This window comes from Schistocerca piceifrons, chromosome 4 (assembly GCF_021461385.2).
Source record: "Schistocerca piceifrons isolate TAMUIC-IGC-003096 chromosome 4, iqSchPice1.1, whole genome shotgun sequence".
In the NCBI taxonomy this organism is placed as follows: domain Eukaryota; kingdom Metazoa; phylum Arthropoda; class Insecta; order Orthoptera; family Acrididae; genus Schistocerca; species Schistocerca piceifrons.
This window is the reverse complement of record NC_060141.1, coordinates 41657058-41673100: the sequence shown is the minus strand read 5'-3', so window position 1 is coordinate 41673100 and position 16043 is coordinate 41657058. Positions and strand designations below refer to the sequence as shown.

Here is a 16043-nt window from a genome sequence, read left to right as displayed (position 1 = left end):
AGAACTCTTATCGCTTGATGTACTTCAACAAGATAGACTATCTGATCAAGTATCCGGACAAGCTTATGTAATGCAGCACTGACCACTAGATGTCACGGAAGGCTGGCCCGCCAGTATAAATGAAGGCGGGGTTACCTGTGTTGTCAGTAGACAAGCAGTAAGAGAAGAGTGGGTGGGCCAGGAGAGCTTCACTGGGTGTCACTTGAGTAACAGATCCGTCAGACACTTCACCCCTTCTAAAACTGCCCCAGACGACCGCTGGTTCTGTGACTGTGAAGTGAGAACGCGAAGGAATAGCGGCGGCTAATCAATGACCAGGCAGGCCTCACGTACTGACGATGAAGGACCGTTGACCACTGTGGAGGATGGCTGTAAAAATGGCATGATGTCAGCGGAACGAATCAGTCGTGAGTTTGCAAGTGTTACCACCAGCCCATCTAGTACAATGGCTGTGCATTGGGAGCTAAAAAGAAATGGGTACAATGGCCGAACAGCTGCTGATAAGCCACATATTCAAGCACTGAGTTCTAAGCGATTCTTGATGTGGTGTAGAGGGCGGCACCACTGGACAGTGGATGACTAGAAACTAGTGATCTGGAGTGATGAATTGTGCTACATCTTGTGGCAATCTGATGAAAATGTCTGAAAAGTTCTGAGTTTGGCGAATTCCAGGAGAACGTTGCTTGTCATCATGTATAGTGCCAACACTGAACTATGGAGGAGATGATGATGCGGTATGGTCGTGTTTTTCGTAGTTAAGGGCGGTCCTCTTATCTCACTTATGAAAAGGCTATATGCAGAAGGAGAAGTGAGAAATTCGGAGTAGGTATTAAAATTCATGGAGAAGAAGTAAAAACTTTGAGGTTTGCCGATGACATTGTAATTCTGTCAGAGACAGCAAAGGACTTGGAAGAGCAGTTGAACGGAATGGACAGTGTCTTGAAAGGAGGATATAAGATGAACATCAACAAAAGCAAAACGAGGATAATGGAATGTAGTCAAATTAAATCGGGTGATGCTGAGGGGATTAGATTAGGAAATGACACTTAAAGTAGTAAAGGAGTTCTGCTATTTGGGGAGCAAAATAACTGATGATGGTCGAAGTAGAGAGGATATAAAATGTAGACTGGCAGTGGCAAGGAAAGCGTTTCTGAAGAAGAGAAATTTGTTAACATCGAGTATAGATTTAAGTGTCAGGAAGTCGTTTCTGAAAGTATTTGTATGGAGTGTAGCCATGTATGGAAGTGAAACATGGACGATAACCAGTTTGGACAAGAAGAGAATAGAAGCTTTCGAGATGTGGTGCTACAGAAGAATGCTGAAGATTAGATGGATAGATCACATAACTAATGAGGAAGTATTGTATAGGATTGGGGAGAAGAGAAGTTTGTGGCACAACTTGACCAGAAGAAGGGATCGGTTGGTAGGACATGTTCTGAGGCATCAAGGGATCACCAATTTAGTATTGGAGGGCAGCGTGGAGGGTAAAAATCGTAGAGGGAGACCAAGAGATGAATACACTAAGAAGATTCAGAAGGATGTAGGTTGCAGTAGGTACTGGGAGATGAAAAAGCTTGCACAGGATAGAGTAGCATGGAGAGCTGCATCAAACCAGTCTCAGGACTGAAGACCACAACAACAACAACAACGAACGCATTTTACAACATTGTGTCGTGAGCATACAAGCTGTGGCGGCAGCTTAGAGCGGTAGTTTCTCGCCGCAGAGCACGTGGCTGGCGGTTGCTACGGGGCCGTGGCGAGCAGCTAGCGTCTACGCGGCACTGGAAAAACTCGAGCGCTTGGCAGGGGCGCGTATGACCATGTTTGCGCACTTTGAGAAATTTATATGCCGGAGAAAAACTGATAAAAACAAAACTAAGACTGACACGAAGGTGCGACTTGGCACTCATGGACAGAAAAATGTGTAAAACTAAATTATCTAGACGCGCCACAAAAGCATACAGTAGTTTAAAAGTTATTGCTGTCTTAAAAAATGTAAATTTATGAAAGTTCAGAAGCTAATATCTCGGCACCGCTTCGGCCGATTATTATGAACAAAGTGTCTACGCATGCGGCAGGTGGAGCTGCATCGAGTAGTCATAGCCGATTTGGCTGAACATGTACCATTTTTGAATGAGAGATCGGAATATGGGATTCGACTGAGAAAAACTCTATTTCTGATAATAAATAAATTTAAAGAGACGAAAGTAGCAACAGCATTATAAAGTTTAAAGACGTAGATGAGTAATTAAGTATGTATTTTTATTTGTTTATTTATGTTTAGTATCAAAAAATCCGGGAGAAGCAAAATCACCCCACAAGAACATTATTACTGCCCGGAAAATTTCCATATTTATCAATATATCATGTGTGTTTTTGTGTTTAGTTTTAGAACATTCGTAATTTTTGTCAAACATTGTTTTGAGGGCGGATAGGGCAGCCATCTTTGAGGGTAGTGGGTTCTGAGCGACGCTAAGAGCCGCCCATCTGGGGGTAATAGTGAGCTGGTAGCCACGTTCTAAAGCGATCATGTGGATCGCAATATAGTGGTTTAGGATAGCAGACGAGAGTGTATTTTGTGACTTGTGAACAGACTGTCGAGTGTCGTGATTGCGATCGCGACATATGAATTATAGTAAAGTGTTGTAGCATCAGTTGTTAAAGGCTGCCCTTACGTAAAAGCCCCTCAGACTGCATTTTAAGCTGTCAGTGAATATATTGAAGGAAAATAAACTACCTGTTCAAATCATACATTAACGTGAGTGAGTGAATATTTTAAATTTCTCAGCAATACCTGCCTGCATTGTTTTGTTACATTTTATTTCAGCTTAAAAATTTAGTTTACGACAGGTGTGAGTTGGCACCTTATGACGAAAAACGTAGCCAAACACTGAGACCACTCACATCTCTGGGCCACTCAATTAAGCTGAGTATATATATATATATATATATATATATATATATTCGTGTCATAGCATGCGGGGGCACGAGCCATAACTACTCAAACTTCAAGGTGTAGTGCACACTACAGTACAGTCGTAGTGTACTTCGTACAGTAGTGGAGCAGTTCGGAGAGGATGACTGTACCTACATGACAACGCACACTTTCGTAAAGCAACAGCTGCGAGGCAGTGGTTTCCAGACAGCAACGTTCCTGAAACGGACTGGTCTGTCCAGAATTCAACGGAACACATTTGGGACTGTGTTACAACACTGTCTTCATTGCAGACCCCCAGCGTCCAACACCACTGCCTTCTACCGTTTCCGCTCTTCAGGAAGAATAGGCTGCTGTTCCTCCACACACACACAAACACTTCCATGAAACAGTCTCCAGCAGGGTTCAAGCCGTCACACAGGCAGAAGGTGGACGCACCAGATATTACTGTCAACTAACGGGTGACCAGATACTTTTGATCACACTCTGTATGGCTAGTACAGAATCTGTTATTATCGTGAATGTTACCAGAAGTTTCAGCACAACCTCTGATAACTGTTCTAGACTGCTATCAACGCAAAAAATTTACGACCTAAAGTGGTAGGTGGCGCTTTCTATGAGAAGCACATTTGGACGAAACATGATTTTCTATGCTGTCGATAGGAAACTGAGGTTTATATCAAATGATGTTCTGCAGTGTCCGTTCAGCAAAACTATGAGACAATTTCCATAACAATAACTGAACATGTCTACAGCACTGCTTTTAAATCCATTCCGTGCACTAGCATCTACACTCACAGAACCAGTTTCTTAGCAGTGTAACGATAATAACAAAGTGTGAAGAAAAAAAAAGTAACTTCTAGTTGCCCATACTGATACGATATCTTCAGTATGAACGTATTTTTGTGATGTTTACGCCACACGTCATTATTTTCTACAGACAGCTGCCGCGGAGGAGGGGCAGCGAGGAGCAGGAGGAGATTCTCCTCTGTGTACTGTTTCATGTCCTGCTGTTCAAATGGCTCTGAGCACTATGCTACTTAACTTCTGAGGTCACCAGTCGCCTAGAACTTAGAACTAATTAAACCTAACTAACCTAAGGACATCACACACATCCCTGCCCGAGGCACCATTCGAACCTGCGACCGTAGCGGTCGCTCGGCTCCAGACTGTAGCGCCTAGAACCGCACGGCCACTCCGGCCGGCTCTCCTGCATGTGATGGAGCTTTAATGCACTGGTTGTTCCTCCAGTTAGTGTGGTGTCACCGCCAGACACCACACTTGCTAGGTGGTAGCCTTTAAATCGGCCGCGGTCCGGTAGTATACGTCGGACCCGCGTGTCGCCACTCTCAGTGATTGCAGACCGAGCGCCACCACACGGCAGGTCTAGAGAGACTTCCTAGCACTCGCCCCAGTTGTACAGCCGACTTTGCTAGCGATGGTTCACTGACAAATTACGCTCTCATTTGCCGAGACGATAGTTAGCATAGCCTTCAGCTACGTCATTTGCTACGACCTAGCAAGGCGCCATTATCATTTGCTATTTATCTTGTGATGCATGTACCGTCAGACCGATGTTTACCAATTATGGATTAAAGTTAAGTATTCCAGAAGCTACGTACTTTTTTTGCTAGACTCAACTCCTTTAACTGTTCCAGACCTCACCTGCGTGAGCTTAAACGCGTGCCTTTCGGCTACCTCATAGTGGCTTGACTGTCTTGCCAAGTCACAACAGTTAGTACCCGGGGGCAAAGCGATACATAACCAGGCCAGACATATAAGCTATTGTGAACACACAGACAGGCAAACAAAGAAAGAAACAATTTATCAATGAAGGAACAAATGGTAGCAACGCACCGCAGGAAAGCAGAATTAAGAGAAAAAACAATGCAAAATGACTAACAGAGTGCAGAATGTTCACATAAAGGTAAGTGAGTCTGAAGTTAACTAAAGGAGCAGCGAAGCCACCATAAATTTCTTCGGAAAGATTCATCTGTCAGAGAAGCCGCTGCAAAAAGCAAACAAATGACTACCCATGACGAGACAAACATATAGTGTTAATATGTCCTAGAAGAAAAGGTGAATGTAGAAACGGATCACTAAGGAAAGCAACTCTGCGTTTAGTTCGGGATGTTAAGAGTACGGACTTTATAACCGTACGCAAATGTAACAAATTCACTTGCACGTCGTAGCCTCTCTAGGTGGTTTGAATGACAAGGCCCACGGGTAGAAGCAGAAAAGTTCTTTTTTCTGGTCGGCTACTGAAAAGGAAAGACTGTAAGATGGAGTATGCAAGGAGAAAATCTGCTACGAGGAATTTGGAGCTGCCGTTTTAACTGAATATAGATCAAAGAACAATCAAAACGAGACTCAGACTTCATAGATGAGCAAGCTCCATCAGGGCAGGAATCACAATCTTTCAAGTATTGCTTCCCAAAGACTCAATATTGGATTGGTCAATCAAGGAAGACTAAAAGATTACCAGAGAAAGTGAAAGCACACTAGGCAACAACGGACGCTGAACAGTAAGTGCCAATCAATTAATTTAGTCAAATAGACTGGAGAGAGAGAACTGAAAATAAGTTCAAAAGATGCAGCAATAAACGGCATGGAAATCAGAAGGAAGAAAGTGGAGAATGTTTAGCGACTGTGGAAGGACGAGATACTACAGTTGGTTGCAGCGGGTACTGTTTTCTTAACTCACTGGCTCTGCCGTCGGAGTCATAGGGGATGCTTTAACATTATTCGACGCTTTCTCAAGCAATAATAATTAATTGTACCTCAAGCATACATGAGAATAAATAAACGATAGATTGCAGATAGGTGAAACATGCAGAATGATTTTCGCCAGCTAAATTTTGTAGTTCAGAATTAACTGTTTATTTTAACTTCTTCACAGAATAAACCGCAGACTGGTGATTAATCTCTTCTCTGTTGGTACGCGGAACTAAAACAGCTCGAGCCCCCAATAAAGTGGCTAGTGAACTCTGATACAGGGCGAGTCAGCTGCCTCTAGCGAGGTCGTAATACGCAGTCCGCAATATTGCATCTGGCCTTCAAAAACCACACGCGAGACTTCCATATTCTCTCGCTCGCTACGCGCAAACTGTTAATCCTACAGAAAAAAATTAGCAGGACCTTTATATAGGAAATTTAATTTAGTTACATTTTGTACTGGGGTACATTTTCTCTGGAGGCTTTAGTTTTCGAGTTATTCAAGGAAAACGTAGAAAAGTGACCACAGACGCACCCCTACTCCCACAGTCAGCCCCCCCACCCAATCCCTCCCCCCCTCCCCCCCCCCCACCACGGCCAGGATTTCTAGTATGTTCTTCATAGCATTCCCTACTACCACCATACAAAAACTTGCATGGCTTATTTCCCACATTCGACCTCATTTGGTTCTTCATTGACTGGCCTTCTTATGCCGCCGGCTGACATTTGCGTAAATTTTACCTAACAATGTTGTTGAATTTTAGCAGTATAAAGTAAAGTAAATAATTACATCCTTGAATTAGTGAGGCCTTCTGACAACGAAACTGCTGTGCTTGTAAGGGTTAAGTGTCGCTCTAATTGCCAACATAATTTATTTTAGCGTAACGTTCACAAAAATCCTCGCAGACAGGTTTAAAGTAATAATGTTAACGAAGTAGCCTACTATGCTCGTGACGAAACAGCCCAACCAACAGAGATCAAAAAAGTTCCAATATCGGGTATAGTTCGTGGTCCGAACGTTCTGCATAGTGGTAGGAGGGAGTGGCACGAACAACATGGTACAAATCCTGAGTGGTGTTGGGGGTGAAGGTGCGTTTGAAAGTCACTTTTGCAAGTTTCCCTTGAATAACACAAATACCGCGGCCTCCAGCGGGAACGCATCGCTGCACAAAATTTAATGATATTAAATTTCCTACAAAAAGGTCCTGTTCATTGTTTCTGTTTTCTGTAGGACTAACAGTTCGTCTGTAGCGAGCTAGAGGATATGAAAATCTCCAGCACGGTTTATGAAGGGTCGATATAGAATTACTGCGCGCTGCTTCAAACAATATACACAGGGGCAGCTGAATCGCCTCGTAAATTTAAAATAACGAACAACACTGCAGGTCTTCGCAGCCCAACACTGTTCCAATTTCAAATATAGGTAAATCTAAGCCCGTCAAACACCCGATAAAAGGAGTCTAAGTGTCGACCACTGCTAAAATAATCAGATTTCCCACTAAACAGACTGAGTTAAAGTTCCACTCGGTACGAGATTAATCTAAGTAAGAAGTAGCTGCAGACACGAAAAATAGAAGTCCCACGAAACCACAGGTAAAATAATTTTATATGTTCGACACTTTGAAAGTCATTAGAGCTCCCACTGAACCACCATGTGAAATGTTTCTAAGCGCCGCGACGGTCAGCTCGGAATATATATATATATATATATATATATATATATATATATATATATATATATATATATATATATATATATATATAGAAACACGTGCGGCTAGATGGCTGCCCAGACCACCTCTGATCCTGCCCGTGCAGCTGTGTACGACGAACTGCGAAAGAGGCAAAATGGCGACTGTCTTTCATAAGTTCTCTCCCCCCTACTTCCCGGAAATTTCAAGAATTCACGTCACTCAACGTTCTTGAAAAACGTGTCTTTTTTACGCCCTTCTATACAAACATCCAATCCATAAACTAGCCGTGTCATTAGAAGCACGCTTAAAGTTGATTCCAATGAAATACTACATTTAATAATACTTTAAGTAGTTTGCCTACAAATCTAAGTTGAATAATTACGTATTTCAATAGTAGTGACTGTTTTCATTTCTCTCTCACCGAGTCTCGAATAATTGTAGTACATACACGTATCGCAATCTGTCTTGCAGGAAATGACATGTTCTTTTCACTGCCACAGTCTAAATTCAGGTGTCTTTAACGACATCAAAACTATGGGCAAACTTGAGCAAAATTCTGGATAATTGATTGAAATTGTCAATTAAATATTTAAAACTTATAATTTAAATGTTGAAGGTGAAGTGTGTACACGTTTGCCAACATGTACTGCCAGCCCGATAGTGAATCTGTTTTCGTTCATTAATTAAGCTACCTTCATTTAAATGTCTGATTAAACTGCCCCTCGGAGGGTAATTAAGAACGTAATAAAACATCTATGTAGCTCAACCGGTACGTACTGATGAGCACTTTGATCGGTCAGTCACTTTTGTTGGATTCATAATTGCAATTATTGTTATTAAATATCCAGTGAAAATACTTCACAGAAACCTTCTTGGCCCTATACCTAATTACACAGAACACTTTCATAGTGTATCTACACACCAGCTGGGTCATCTCTTTCTCCTCATTAAAATGGTGCATCGTCCTTCACTGTAAATACTATGGTTTGCGCTGCACGCGCGCTAATGTAGATAGAGAGAGATATTCCTTTGTGCGTGCTCCCGGGGTGGACATGACGTAACGTCCGGGCCTAAAACTTCTATAACCTGATTCGAACTATCCGCCGTTTTGTCCCCAAAGTATAGGATATTCATATTTGTTACATATGAGTCACGACGTGGTTGGAGATTTCTAATTCAATGTATTGAAGTATTAGTCGTAAATACGGGTGGTCGCTCAGCTGCGAACTGCACTAACTATTGCAAAAATGGTTTTCGCATTTTTAGATTTCAAAGTGACCCCGAACGAAGAAAAATATGGGCCATAAATTGAAGAAGAGACAAATAGGAATCAGGATGTGGTGCTCAATTGTATACTGTAAATATACGTTAATAAAAGTGGTTCTAAACAGCTACTGAAATATTAGTAGTTATCAAACTGTCTACCAAATATTTACAATTATAGCCTCCATATAAAGTGAACAGTGAAATCATAGCACAGATGATGAAGGATTACTTCAGAAACAAGTGCCTACGAAAGCGGATACTCAGTGAAAATTTGACGAGAGGTACATGAAGAGAACAGAATAAAGCAGATATTTATGCTTCAGTATGGACTTGCCATAAATCGGTATAAAGGGTTCTGAAAGAGAGGGGTCTATTGTGCAGAGGCTAGTGCAATAGGATGCATTGTCCATGGCGGTAGTTTTCTGCAAACTTGGGGAATTTATTAATAGTATACTAAATAAACAACCAGAAGTAAAGAAGAGAACACTGACATTTCTTCAACTGAAACTTCCTGGCAGATTAAAACTGTGTGCCCGACCGAGACTCGAACTCGGGACCTTTGCCTTTCGCGGGCAAGTGCTGTACCATCTGAGCTACCGAAGCACGACTCACGCCCGGTCCTCACAGCTTTACTTCTGCCAGTATCTCGTCTGCGAGCTGTGAGGACGGGGCGTGAGTCGTGCTTCGGTAGCTCAGATGGTAGAGCACTTGCCCGTGAAAGGCAAAGGTCCCGAGTTCGAGTCTCGGTCGGGCACACAGTTTTAATCTGCCAGGAAGTTTCATATGAGCGCACACTCCGCTGCAGAGTGAAAATCTCATTCTGGAAATTTCTTCAACTTATATACAGGATGAGTGACAGCAGGCTTGACAAAACATATCGTCAGGCATCTCTGGGAAAAGAAATTTACATCACGCTGAAGATCAAATGTTACAAGTGATTAGAAGAAATACAATATAAAAACAGAAGAAGCAGCAGCAAGAAGAGAGATTTTCGGAAGGAAAGTATTAAATTTATAAGAATTACAAAGCTTAAGTGACGTGAGAAAAGATGTGAAGTGGCCTGAAGAAAGAAAAAGAAAGATGAGATAGGACGAAAAGCTAAAAGAGGAAAAAAAGAGCAATTGAGGAGGAACCTAAATCGTGACGTGGCCCTTGCTGGCGGAAATGGACGAGATCTGTGCTAGTGGAAACCTTAACAGCACTAGACAGCATTATTTGAGGAGGTATTAGGGACCCTACCATCGCTATCTCTAACATGGGAAGAAGAATTTAAGGGGATGGCACTGATCTAAGTTAAGAACGATGAATCTACACAGGCAGCATTGGATCTATGTACTATCCTATGGTACAATGTGTGGGATTCCGTAAACACCAGAACACGTTAGAGGTCTCGAAATGTGGATGGTGAAAATACAGGTGTGCTTACGACGATACCGCATCATTAGCAAAGAAAAACTGAATTGTAAAAATGAGGTGTGCAAGATCCATTCATGGAACGCAAAAGGTGAAAAACATTTTTCATTCGCATTTATAACAATAGTAATAATACAAAATTGTTGAGGCTTTCGTGGCCACTTGTTGACAAACTGTCTATTTGCTTCTGTCTCGGGTTCTTCGGCCGACGTTCATCTAATGATTTTTCTGACGTTTCGCTAGCACGAGTGGCTGGCATTGTTCTGGCTGTAGAGAAGCACTATCACACGCGCTTGTTCAGAGAAGCTGTAGAAATACAAAAACACGCGAACAGTTTGAACAAGAAAGAGGAAAGCCTTAAGGTAAACGGATCCTGGCTTCCCGTACTGCAGGGAACGACCGTCGCAGGTAGCAAGAGGAGAACCGCACCGGAAATGACCGCGGAGAAGCCCTCGGACGTTGGCGCGCCAGGTACATTTAGTCTGCGGCCGCGAGCTCGGCTCCAGTTCACCACCGGCAATGGAGGGTGAAGCTTTGACAATGCCAGCCACTCGTGCTGGCGAAACGTCAGAAAAATCATTAGATGAACGTCGGCCGAAGAACCCGAGACAGAAGCAAATAGGCAGTTTGTCAATAGTAGTAGTAGTAGTAGTAGTAATAATAATAATAATAAAGAGCAAGAAAATGGTAATGATAGTGATTTGCTCATATTGCTGAATGGACAGCTAAAAAAGCCTTATGACGAAAGTCATCGTGCAACAGTATGTTAGGTGATGGTTTAAAAAAAGAAGTATGTGCCAGGTAGAGTGTTTGAACTGTGTTGCATGGAGAGTGCGGTGCTATTAGAGTGTGCCTTGGGCGACGTAGCGGCTTTGTTATGTACCACATCGCGAAGCTGAACGAAAAGTGTGAGCTATCTTTCGACACCAGCTTCCAGACAGCAGAGGAACGCAGCCAAAGATGACGCAGTTGTCGCGACCGGCACAGCACACACCACCATATCGCCAGCCTGTGTGACTCAGCGATAGCGCCGGGGGCAGTTTCCTCCGCCCCGTGAAACAGCTGAGCGAACATTGTCACCGCAGAGGCGGCGAGGAACGACTACAGCTGGTAACACCACACCACCCAGTGTTGAAGTGAAATAAGTACAGTGCACAGTTTCGTTTTACTGCAAACCTTTACAATGAAAAATACATATACAATTAAGATCTTTTCCAATATAATCAACTGGCTTCGCGCCCACTGTTTCGCTCGCGCAGACTGTATAGTCTGCACAGAGGTTTTTGATTTTCTCTAATAGTTTTTTTTTCAGGTTTTCACGAACTGCAACACATTCTAAACTTTTCACGCTAATTGAGGCCATAGAAGCATGTTTTCTTTTTTTTTTTTCCTCCCGAATGTACTTCTTCCCAAAAAGCGATTATGGTAGCTGCTGTCCAAGATTTTTATTAAGCATGCCTTTTGCATTCTTAAGTTGTTGTTTCTATAGAAACTTTCATCCCCTAGGACAGATTTTTTTTACACCGAACCGAGAAGTAGAACGCGAATTTTCATAGACTTAGCTTCAAATTTTTTTAACATAATGAAATATTTTCTTAAGAATTTACATCTGCTATTTCATCCCCTCAGGGGTTCAGTTTCCAAAAACAGCGAAAGACGTATTTTTTAAAAAAATTTCTAACAGAGAAGCCACATACAAATTTTCATAGGTTTAGTTTTGAAAATGCTTTCATATTGAAATAATTTCATAAAACTTTTCATGCCGTATTTGATTCCCTTAGATAGTTGAATCTCCAAAGAGCTCAAACACACCTTTTTCCTTTCTAACAGAAAAGTCAAATACCAATTTTCATAGACGTAGCTTTAAAAGTGTTTTGAAGTTCTTTAATAGCGACTTACTTTCAAAAAACAAATGGCTCTGAGCACTATGGGACTCAACTTCTGAGGTCATTAGTCCCCTAGAACTTAGAACTAGTTAAACCTAACTAACCTAAGGACACCACACACATCCACGCCCGAGGCAGGATTCGAACCTGCGACCGTAGCGGTCTCGCGGTTCCAGACTGTAGCGCCTAGAACCGCACGGTCACCTCGGTCGGCTTTCAAAAAACATTCGCCCACTATTTTATCCCCTTAGTGGTTCAATTTGCAAAAATACTAAGACTGGTATTATTTCATTTCTGACTGAGAAACCAAACACCAATTTCCGTAGTTCTAGGTTCAAAATGGTCTTAATAGCGACATTTCTCAAAAAGAGTTTCATCCCCTATTTCAGCCTCTTAGGAGTGTAATTTCGAAAAATCTCTTCATAAACAGAGAGAGACAGAGAGAGAGAGAGAGAGAGAGAGAGAGAGAGAGAGAGAGAGAGAGAGAGAGAGGTTAGCAACTTTCAGTTAAAAAAAAGTTAAAATACTTTGTGTGTGAAAAAAATTATAACAATATTTTTGTACTATTTTCACATGTCTTCCTGTATTTTCTTGGTATGATGCGATGCACTTTCGATCTTTTCGTGATACATTTTTAAAACGATAAAATTCTTGTTTAAGCTTATTCTTATTTGAGGATTAGCCTATTCTTAATACAAAATTGTTAAGGCTTTCGTGGCCACTTGTTGACAAACTGTCTATTTGCTTCTGTCTCGGGTTCTTCGGCCAACGTTCGTCTGATGGTTTTACTGACGTCAGTAAAATCATCAGACGAACGTCGGCCTAGTCTTGATACTCCATCAACTAGCATTGATTTAAAATCAATATTGTTGCATGAGCAACGTCTGAATGTTATCTTGTGCACTATGTTTTCTTTTTGTGACAAATCAAGATTTTCGACAAATTTTATAGTTTTCGAAATCCATACTATCTTTCGCGTGATTTGCTAGATTCGCTTTGTTTATTTCCTGTGTTATTAAAGCTTTATCACTAAAGATGTTGAAGTGTTTACTTCACAGTAGTTTCCTTATATTGAGACTGAGTATTGAAACGAACGCTCTTCGTTTGTAAAAAAGAAATGGTATACACAATTTTGTAATAGTGTGCATGAAAGTACGGGTAAAGAATTGATTTCATTTTTGATGGGGATTTGTTTTTTTTTTTTTTTTGCAATAATTGTAGGAAGCATTCATATTTTATTTTTCGTGATTGCCGGTAATTTCGAAAAAAAGTTGCTGAGTGCCATGACTTACGCTCTTTACTGAAAGGACTCTTACTTGAGATAATGTTTCTATTTAAAATTTGTAGTTTGGTTTGCGTGCTGCCTTGGCTCGGCTAATCCTCGATAAAGTAACATTTTAATTTGCAGTTCAGCAGTTTTAGAAATCTCGTCGTGTCTATGATAGTGGACGTAATTTGAGTTTTATCGGCGCGGTGTGAATGTGTAAACCTTCAAGGGTATCGACATTTATAATGGAAATGTGAATGGAGTTCAGGGCTACAGTGGCGAGTGAGTCTAAAGTGGAATTAACTAAAGTGAAATTACGATTATTGGGTGACGCGTGAAATTGGAAAACGGAACTTTATGTTATTAATCCATGTAACATCATAAAGTTAAACGGTGGCCAGAACAATAAATTCAGGAATTGTAAATTATCAAAATTTCAGAGCGTATTTATTAAGTGAATTATCCTAGAGTGGATACAGAGCGATTATAAATTAGCAGTGTGAGAGAGATTACAAAAATGTCAGAATTATTACCGCAATGAAAGGCGGATATTAAGTGTTTTATTCCGAAACACGTGAATCGAATGATGAAAACAAAGAATTGTCTGTAATACTCAATATGTTGTAGTGTTTAGGACATATGGTCCGGATGCCACGTTGAACTGTAAGTGCCCTTTCTACGGCAGGATTGTCGGGGTAGGTTAAGGACGCTCAAGTGGCGGAAGAGGCTTCCAGCTGAAAGAACTTGCTAACAGGCGGCTGAAGATCGGCTTGTACACCACGCTGCTTCACTAGGCGTGGCCCTACTGTTCCCTTACCTCCCCCCTCCCCCAACTTTCCAACTGACTTACCCTGCCTGCTATAGAGGGAGCTACAGTTCGACGTGGTCTCGGCGTTCTTCAAATATTCACATCATTCTCAGAGGTGAAAGAAGTAATGCGCGGCAGAAACAATTGTAGGACCAATTAATGAACTGAACTCCAGACCACAAGGTTTGCAGTCTGACAGCCACTGCAGGCACCCTACCACATTGTAAGCTATCATTTCTGATTCACATTACGCTCTCTTGTTTATTCAGGCTACCGGAGACGTAATGCGCCGATCTTTTTAGCATCTTGTAATTATATTTCCTCTATTAATGCTGCGCGGTAAGACTACCAGACCCAAAGAACAGGTGTTTTGTAATGCACTTATTCCGTGGATGAATTAAATTTCCTCAAGTTTCTTCCACATTGACAATATACAGGGTTATTACAAATGATTGAAGCGATTTCACAGCTCTACAATAACTTTATTATTTGAGATATTTTCACAATGCTTTGCACACACATACAAAAACTCAAAAAGTTTTTTTAGGCGTTCACAAATGTTCGATACGTGCCCCTTTAGTGATTCGGCAGACATCAAACCTATAATCAAGTCCCTTCCACACTCGGCGCAGCATGTCCCCATCAATGAGTTCGAAAGCATCGTTGATGCGAGCTCGCAGTTCTGGCACGTTTCTTGGTAGAGGAGGTTTAAACACTGAATCTTTCACATAACCCCACAGAAAGAAATCGCATGGGGTTAAGTCGGGAGAGCGTGGAGGCCATGACACGAATTGCTGATCATGATCTCCACCACGACCGATCCATCGGTTTTCCAATCTCCTGTTTAAGAAATGCCGAACATCATGATGGAAGTGCGGTGGAGCACCATCCTGTTGAAAGATGAAGTCGGCGCTGTCGGTCTCCAGTTGTGGCATGAGCCAATTTTCCAGCATGTCCAGATACACGTGTCCTGTAACGTTTTTTTTTGCAGAAGAAAAAGGGGCCGTAAACTTTAAACCGTGAGATTGCACAAAACACGTTAACTTTTGGTGAATTGCGAATTTGCTGCACGAATGCGTGAGGATTCTCTACTGTGCAGATTCGCACATTGTGTCTGTTCACTTCACCATTAAGAAAAAATGTTGCTTCATCACTGAAAACAAGTTTCGCACTGAACGCATCCTCTTCCATGAGCTGTTGCAACCGCGACGAAAATTCAAAGCATTTGACGTTGTCATCGGGTGTCAGGGCTTGTAGCATTTGTAAACGGTAAGGCTTCTGCTTTAGCCTTTTCCGTAAGATTTTCCAAACCATCGGCTGTGGTACGTTTAGCTCCCTGCTTGCTTTATTCGTCGACTTCCGCTGGCTACGCGTGAAACTTGCCCGCACGCGTTCAACCGTTTCTTCGCTCACTGCAGGCCGACCCGTTGATTTCCCCTTACAGAGGCATCCAGAAGCTTTAAACTGCGCATACCATCGCCGAATGGAGTTAGCAGTTGGTGTATCTTTGTTGAACTTGGTCCTGAAGTGTCGTTGCACTGTTATGACTGACTGATGAGAGTGCATTTCAAGCAAGACATACGCTTTCTCGGCTCCTGTCGCCATTTTCTCTCACTGCGCTCTCGATCGCTCTGGCGGCAGAAACCTGAAATGCGGCTTCAGGTGAACAAAACTTTATGAGTTTTTCTACGTATCTGTAGTGTGTCGTGACCATATGTCAATGAATGGAGCTACAGTGAATTTATGAAATCGCTTCAATCATTTGTAATAGCCCTGTATATGTGGCATCTGCTTTTCCGGAGAGTTGTTTTACGAGGTCGTCCGACTTATGTCGCTCCGAGTGGTTAGTACAAGATATTTTAAGACTGTTATTGTTTCAAGTTATTTGTTGCCAATAACGTCGCTGATCTGCCCTCACTTTTTGACAAGAATCCTGCATCAGGACACCTGGAAAAATTCCCTGTAAAATCAACGCGGTCAAAGAAGTACGGTTCGTTCGACCGACTTTTAGATTAAAGATCTCGAGGTATCCTCGTTGTCCGGTCGGGTCACATGGTCA

At 42.0% G+C, this 16043-nt stretch overlaps 1 protein-coding gene across 1 annotated transcript in view; it reads right to left on the bottom strand.

Annotated features, from left to right (window-relative positions):
• The window catches only part of LOC124794952 (leishmanolysin-like peptidase), a 564236-nt gene that overhangs the window by 104079 nt on the left and 444114 nt on the right, over window positions 1–16043 (bottom strand). The window lies entirely within an intron of this gene.